The following is an 8,523-nucleotide window of genomic DNA, read 5'->3' on the forward strand; positions in this document are numbered from 1 at the left end:
ATACAATGTTTCATCAACAGTCCTACCACCACCCATGTTCCCATACTCCATCTAGTACCTCTTGCTCCCCAAGCCTGTCATTACAATAGGCGAATTTTAAAATTTAGTCTGTAATGTTTGGGATTCCTAATGGAAATATTTCTTCAACAACCAAAATCGTGAACTTAAACTACATACAGATACCTGTGAATCATAATTGTTAAAATAATTATTTAAATTACTTAAGCACTGTGGTTACAAAATTGTTCATGATTGAGTTTCAGTTATTTCAGTTATAGAATGTGTAACACCCTTCATTAGTATGTATTTCCCACCACCAACGTCTCCATTGTCCCTTTCACCCCAGGCCCCAGCCTCAACCCCTGCTCACCTCTGGGGCAGGCATTTTACTTCTCCTCTCTCTCTATCTCTCCCTCTCTGCCTGTCTCTGTCTCTCTCTCACTTATTCGCTCTTTCCTTTTTGACACTATGGTTTGCACTATTGTCAGTAAGAGGGTATCATACAAATCATTTTATCCCCTTTCAGCACCCAGTTATTTTTTTTCACACTGTGTGCATGGTTTTATTTATGTAACATCTCTGAGATAACAATAAACATGGACAACAGCTCAGTGATTTACTGGAGTTAAGTAAGGGATGAAGGTGTTGGAAGATAAGTGTTGCTTAAGGGAAATAAGGTAATATTGTAGCTGAGGAAAGCGTCTGTTGTTTGGTTGTATAAACTCCAAGTTCTTGGTTCTACTAGAGTCTTGCAAGATGTTAACATTGGAAGAAACAGAAAAAATGTCCAACTGCTATTTTTTGTTTTGTTATATATATTTTTTTTAAATTTAAGCACTGCTCAGCACCCAGTATCCACAGTGATAATTCCAACTATTATTGTGACAGTGGACCCTTGTTTAGCCTAATTGCACTCACTGCTCTTTGTGGCAAGCTTTCTATCATGAACTGGTCCTCTTGGACCACATCTCTATTGTCTCTGGATATTATTATCATGCTATCTTTTTTTTTTATATCCCACAAATGAGTGAGAATATTTTTGTCTATCCCTCTCCCTCTGTCTCCTTTCATTCGGCATAATAATATCCATATCCATCTATGTATAAGCAAATTCAATGTTCCTAACAACTGCATAGTATGTCATTGTGTAGATGTACCATATTTTTTGTGGTGCATCATTTTAAAAACATTCATTCTTTTTTAATAAATGTCATAGAATTGATAATAAAAGTGATAAATATTTCCAAAGAAAACACATTTGAAACTCTGACAATAAACAAATAATACATAGACAGTGAGTGTGAAACAATGGATAAGAGATTCAATCAGGGCCGGCGAAGTGGCGCTAGAGGTAAGGTGTCTGCCTTGCAAGCGCTAGCCAAGGATTAGGATCGTGGTTCTATCCCCCGGTGTCCCATATGATCCCCTAAGCCAGGGGCGATTTCTGAGCGCTTAACCAGGAGTAACCCCTGAGCATTGAACGGGTGTGACCCGAGAAACCAAAAAAAAAAAAAAAAAGAGATTCAATCATCTAAAACTACCTTCCAAGAATAGGCTAAAGAAGTTAATGATTTTGGGGCCGGAGAGATAGCATGGAGGTAAGGCGTTTGCCTTTCATGTAGAAGGTCATTGGTTCGAATCCCGGCGTCCCACATGGTCCCCCATGCCTGCCAGGAGCAATTTCTGAGCATGGAGCCAGGAGTAACCCTGAGCACTGCCGGGTGTGACCCAAAAACCGCAAAAAAAAAAAAAAAAAAAAAAAAAAAAGAAGTTAATGATTTTCTCCATCACCATTTCCATATTGCCTCATTTCCATATGTGGAATTTCCATATGTGGAAACACATACCTTGCTCATGGATTGGCAGGATCAACATCATTAAAATGGCAATACTTCCAAAAGCATTGTACAGATTTAACGCGATTCCTCTGAAGATACCCATGACATTCTTTAAAGAAGTGGATCAAATACTTCTGAAATTCATCTGGAACAACAAACAACCTCGAATAGCTAAAGCACTCCTTGGGAAAAGGAATATGGGAGGCATTACTTTCCCCAATTTTAAGTTGTATTACAAAGCAACAGTTATAAAAACAGCATGGTATTGGAATAAAGACAGACCCTCAGATCAGTGGAATAGGCTTGAGTACTCAGAGAAGGTTCCTCAGACATATAACCACCTTGTTTTTGATAAAGGAGCAAGAAATCCTAAATGGAGCAGGGAAAGCCTATTCAACAAGTGGTGTTGGCACAACTGGTTAGCCACTTGCAAAAAAGCGAACTCAGACCCACAGCTAACACCATGTACAAAGGTAAAATCCAAATGGATTAAAGACCTTGATATCAGAACTGAAACAATAAGGTATATAGAACAACATGTAGGTGAAACACTCCAGGACATTGAGACTAAAGGCATCTTTAAGGAGGAGACAGCACTTTCCAAGCAAGTGGAAGCAGAGATAAACAGATGGGACTATATTAAGCTGAGAAGCTTCTGCATCTCAAAGGAAATAGTGCCCAGAATACAAAGGCCACCCACTGAGTGGGAGAAATTATTCACCCAATACTCATCAGATAAAGGGCTAATATCCAAAATTTACAAGGTACTGACAGAACTATACAAGAAAAAAACAACTAACCCCATCAAAAAATGGGGAGAAGAAATGAACAGACACTTTGAAAAAGAAGAAAGGCAAATGGCCAAAAGGCACATGAAAAGATGTTCAACATCACTAATCGTCAGGGAGATGCAAATCAAAACTACTATGAGGTACCACCTCACACCACTGAGATTGGCACACATCACAAAAAAGGAAAACAAGCAGTGCTGGCGGGGATGTGGAGAGAAAGGAACTCTTTTTCACTGCTGGTGGGAATGCCGTCTAGTACAACCTTTATGGAAAGCGATATGGAGATTCCTTCACAAACTGGAAATTGAGCTTCCATACGATCCAGCTATACCACTCCTAGAAAATACAAAATCCAAATAATACAATACAAAATATACAAAAATACAAAAAATACAAAATACAAAAAATACAATACAAAAATCCATTCCTTACTCCTATATTCATTGCAGCACTATTTACAATAGCCAGACTATGGAAACAACCAAGATGCCCTTCAACAGATGAGTGGCTGAAGAAACTGTGGTACATATACACAATGGAATACTATGCAGCCATCAGGAGAGATGAAGTCATGAAATTTTCCTATACATGGATGTACATGGAATCTATTATGCTGAGTGAAGTAAGTCAGAGGGAGAGAGAAAGACGCAGAATGGTTTCACTCATCTATGGGCTTTAAGAAAAATGAAGGACATTTTTAACAGTATCTCAGAGACAAGAGAGATGAGGGCTGGTAGGTGCAGCTCAGGACATGCAGCTCATCACATAGAGTGATGAGTGCAGTTGCAGAGATGACTACACTGAAAACTATCATAACAATGTGAATGAATGGGGGAAGTAGAAATCCTGTCTTGAGTACAGGTGTAGGGGGTGGGGAGGAGGGAGATCTGGGAAATTGGTGGTGGGAATGTTGCACCGGTGAAGGGGGGTGTTCTTTACATGACTGTAATCATACAACTATAATCATGTTTGTAATCACGGTGTTTAAATAAAAAAAATGTAAAAAAAATACACTAAAATATCATGAAAATCAGGTTCATTTGTATGAATTAATAAAGTTGTTCTGAGACATAAAAAAAAGAAGTTAATGATTTTCTCCATCACCATTTCCATATTGCCTCATTTCCATATTGTCTACCCTGCTTGCATTTAGAGAGAAGAAATCTCTGTTCTTCATGACACACACACATATATATTTTTTGTTTTGTTTTGTTTTGTTTTGTTGTTTTTTGTTTGTTTGTTTTTGGGTCACACCCAGTAACGCTCAGGGGTTACTCCTGGCTATGCGCTCAGAAGTTGCTCCTGGCTTGGGGGAACATATGGGATGCCGGGGGATCGAACCGCAGTCCGTCCAAGGCTAGAGCAGGCAAGGCAGGCACCTTACCTCTAGTGCCACCACCTGGCCCCAACATATATATTTTTTAAAATAATTTTTATTGTGACCAATGTGAACACAAATCTTTCACAGTAATATTTAAGGTACATAGTGACATTGAATCAGGGGTATTTCCACCACCAGTGTTGTCCTCCCTCCACCCCTATTCCCTTCTTTGCCCCCTGGACTGCTAGTATAACTGGTCCCCTCATGACATATTTTAATTCCTCTAACTGATTCTTTCAGCAAAATTGTGACATTGACAGATGTTTGAGGACAAGATGACTTTCTTTAAAGTGCCCATTTTGGGAAGGTATTGGGAGAGCCTTCTAAGTGGTACTTATAATTGCTTTTGGTCTCTACTTATAATTCTCAACCAATGGTCTGGTGATTTAATGGTTAAATCCAAGGATCCTATACTGCTCAGGCCCAGCAGAATTACCTGGACCACACCCAGAAGTACTTTGGAACCTCAAAGCTACACTCAGCAATGTTCAGGAACCATGTGGTGCCAGGGATCAAACAGGGTTGATTACATGCAAGTATGTATCATAACCCTTGCACTATTTCTCTGGCATCTAAGCTGTTCATATTTACAAAAAATATCTTCCTTAAATTGCTCTCATTCTACTCAGACCATTTATTTTAATTTTTTAGGCCACACCCAGTAACACTTAGGAGTTACTTCTGGCTATGCGCTCAGAAATCGCTCCTGGCTCAGGGGACCATCTGGGACATCAGGGTATTGAACCGAGATCCGTCTTGGGTTAGCAGAGTGCAAGGCAAACACCCTACAGCTGTGCCATTGCTCCAGTTTCTCAGACCATTATTTTATTCAGAAATATGAATGTAAAAAAATTTCCTATATTTAACATTTAAGACAGGTTAATTCACAATATTTGAGGCAATTAGATATTACCATGTGACTTGTTTTTCTACCTAAATTACGAAAATAACATTTCCCAATACCCATATTTCCAGACTAGAGCTTGTCTTTTTCACCTATCTTTTCCTTATGATCTTTTCCTAATATTTTCCTTGTTTTTCTCAGATCAGGTGTGCTCTGAGAGCAAAAACAGAGCAGTGAAATTAGAAATAAACTTGATTAAATGTACCTTTCCTTCATTCTTTCTTGGAGGTGACAAGCTGAGTCTTTTTAAATAGAACAACCTCTGGGATTGACATTCACTGAGAACTTCTCTTTTGGAAAAGATCCTGCAGGAGAAAGAATCAAATTTAGTTTTGGAGGAAGTCTTACCATGTTTCTGAACAATTTCTCAGATTTCTGCTATAGAAGGATAAAGGGACATGAGAATTCAGTCATTTGGATTATGACCACCATGAATATATCTCTCAATATTTAATTTGATTATGCTCCAGTCTTTCAATCTCTGCGTCCCTACAAACATATGGTACTTTCCTGGAAGTAACTGCTGTGTATTCTTCTGGAACAACTCTGTACAAAATCTACAATGTCAAATAAAGTGATTAGTCTCAGAAAGTCTTCATAACTAAGATAATACACATTCTTTTAATAAATATTAATTTCACCTATATCCTGTCCTACTTTTTTAAATTATAGTAGCATATCATATATCATCCATGCTTATATTTTCTTTACAGTTGCCTACAAAGTGCATCAAATCGACTCAGGTCAGTTGCCTGCAAGCCAAACACCTTATCTGCTCTACTGTCATTCTGGTTCCTAATAAAAGTATGTTACAGAATTCCAGGTTGGAAGAATCAGACAAAGGGATAATAATAATAATAATAATAAAATAAGAAAGGATGCATATAGGGATTTACTAGAGGTATGTGAAATAAAAAACAAAGGAAGGCAACAATCTAAACTCAACAATACATGCTTTGCACTTTAATGGTTTGGTTTGCCACAGAAGACATGAAGTAAAGATGCAACTAAAAATACTCTTAGAAACAATTTGTCAATACATCAAAGTAGTAGGCTACAAAATAAATACACAAAATGTTGTATCTGTACATAAAAGCAACAAGTTGTAAGTGAATGAAATTGAAAAGTAAACTTGTTTACAATGGTGTCTAGCTCAAAGTAGTGAGGGCTTGCATTACATACATAGGTCAAAAGTTTGATTTCCTAAGTACTACTTAGATCAATATTCAAACAAAGATATAGGAGTAGTTCCTGAGTTCTGCCAAGTGTAACCCAAAAGACAAAAACAAACACGAAAACTACATAATGTCCAAAATATCAAATACCAAGGATTCAACTTAATAAAGATGTGAAAAATATATGTTCAAAGTGGCAGGACACTATTTAAAAGACATAGAAGAGGGTATAAGGAAATCAACAATTTTCATTCCATGTTCATGAATCAGAAGAACTAACATTGTTAAAATGACCACATTACCCAAAATATTACATTATTGAATATAACTATCAAAATTTCAGTATCATTCTTTTGTTTTTAATTAATTTTTATTTTGACCAAAGTAAATTATAGATATTTTACAGTAATATTTTAGGCACATAGTGACATTGAATCAGGGCATTCCCACCACTAGTGTTGTCCTCCCTCCACCCCTGTTCCCAACATGCATTCCATATCCCCTTCCTTTGACCTGCTTTGGCTGCTAGTATAAATGGTCCCCTCTGTGTCTAGCTTGTTGTAGTTGGGTTTCGATTCTGTTGTCGTTGGCTTTGGATTTGGTGTTTAAGTATGATCTATTTTTTTTATTTCTACTCAATGTTCATACACCTGTTTGGTCTTGGTACTCGCCATTATTTCCCCCTCAATTTGTGAGGCGGAACAAGATGGTTCAAGTTATGTGGTTCTGTTTGGAGGGGAAGAAAAAGAAAGAGAAAAAAAGGGAGGGGGGTAAAAATCAAACAAGAAAGAAACAGGAGGAGTCCTTCTAGAGGCTATAAGTATCAATTTAAGAAAAAAGAGAAAAAGGAAGAAAAACATAAAAACTATTAAAAAAATCAACCAAAAGAACCCAAAAAGCACCACAGCAATAAAGACAACAACCAAAGAATATCCATAGTCTTGAAATAAAAACAAAACAAAGCACATTAAAAAAAAAAGAAAAAACCAACAATAACAAAAAATTAATTTGTGCTCTTTTTCGCATAGGCACAGTAAATATTGGGGAGAGTAGAAAGGGAATTCCCTTTGCCTAAGAGATAAAGGGTTTCTCCACCCTTGAAGCATACTGTCATGGGAATAACTATAGGCTCCATCCAATGTCATTCTTTTTTTTTTTTTTTATGACAGAGTAGACACCTTCCTTTATTCCCCAACTAAGTAGAATGGAAACACAGCACAAATAAAACAAACAATTGATGATACTGAAAAATGAAGAGAACATAGCTTAACTGAGACCTCAACTGAGAACATCAGAGCACAAGTAATCATAGAGAGTTCCAGACATTTTCCTTTTATATCAGCTTAGATTTAAAACATTCCTCCTATGCATTGAAAATAAGTGTTAGCCTTTGGCTCATCTCCTTCTAGACGCAACTATAATTGCATACATATAGGAATTATACATTATTTCATATGACTCACAATAGTTATCACATCCATTCTGTTGCTCCTTTGTATAAATTATATGCATATATTTAACTTAATGTTTTCTGCTTAGAAACGTTGTGTAGTTACTTGGTATTTTTATTTATTTATTTTTTAAATTTTTTATTTTGAATTATGAGAACTAAAGATGCAAAGAAAGAGGACAAGGTAAAGTTACAGTGGAAGGACAATCACCCATAACATAATTCTCAGAAGAAGTCCCCTTGCTGATATCTTAACTTTGAACTTTCAGCCAAAGAACGTTAAGATAAAATAAAACAGAATCCATGTGCGATTATTTTGTCCCTCGAGTCCCCAGATTGTAGCACATTATAATATTTCTTAACAGCACACAAGGTAATCTAAAGCCATCAAACTTACGTAACTCCTTTAACATTAGAAGCATAGTATTTTTTACATTTCCATGTACATGAATATTAGCTTAAGTTAACCTCAAATTTTAAGTGGGTGCGTTTTAAGGATTAGAGTCAAAGGAGCACAATAAAAACGTTGTTAGAGTGGCAATTGTTGTTTGCATAGGCCCACCAAAATATGAGAGGCATGGAAAGGAATAACATTGGCCTACATACAAAGAGATCCTACCCCTAAAGTTTCCTGGCATAAGACCAGCTCTAGGTTTCAGGCAAGTTATCGTCCGATCCAAGACATTGTCCGTAGCGCCAACACACTTTTCACACAGTCTCTGTTGTTGGTATCATGTTTCTGTATTAAAGATTCTGGAATCTGCATGTCCTACATTGAAGTCATGATGTGGAGTGTCTTCTCGTTTCACCTCACCATGAAAGGGCAATGCAGGAAGCCCTTTCCTGTAAGCAGGTTGTTGTTGTTAAGTCTTCTCAGTGTTAAGGGAAGTCTCTTTTGAGCAGGACTATGTCTGAACAGTGGTAGGGTTTTCTGTGGTAGAGGATTGCTTCCAGGTGATGTTACAGACAAACCTCACAATTAAG

The sequence above is a fragment of the Suncus etruscus genome, chromosome 9, assembly GCF_024139225.1.
Source record: "Suncus etruscus isolate mSunEtr1 chromosome 9, mSunEtr1.pri.cur, whole genome shotgun sequence".
NCBI classification, from domain to species: Eukaryota; Metazoa; Chordata; class Mammalia; order Eulipotyphla; family Soricidae; genus Suncus; species Suncus etruscus.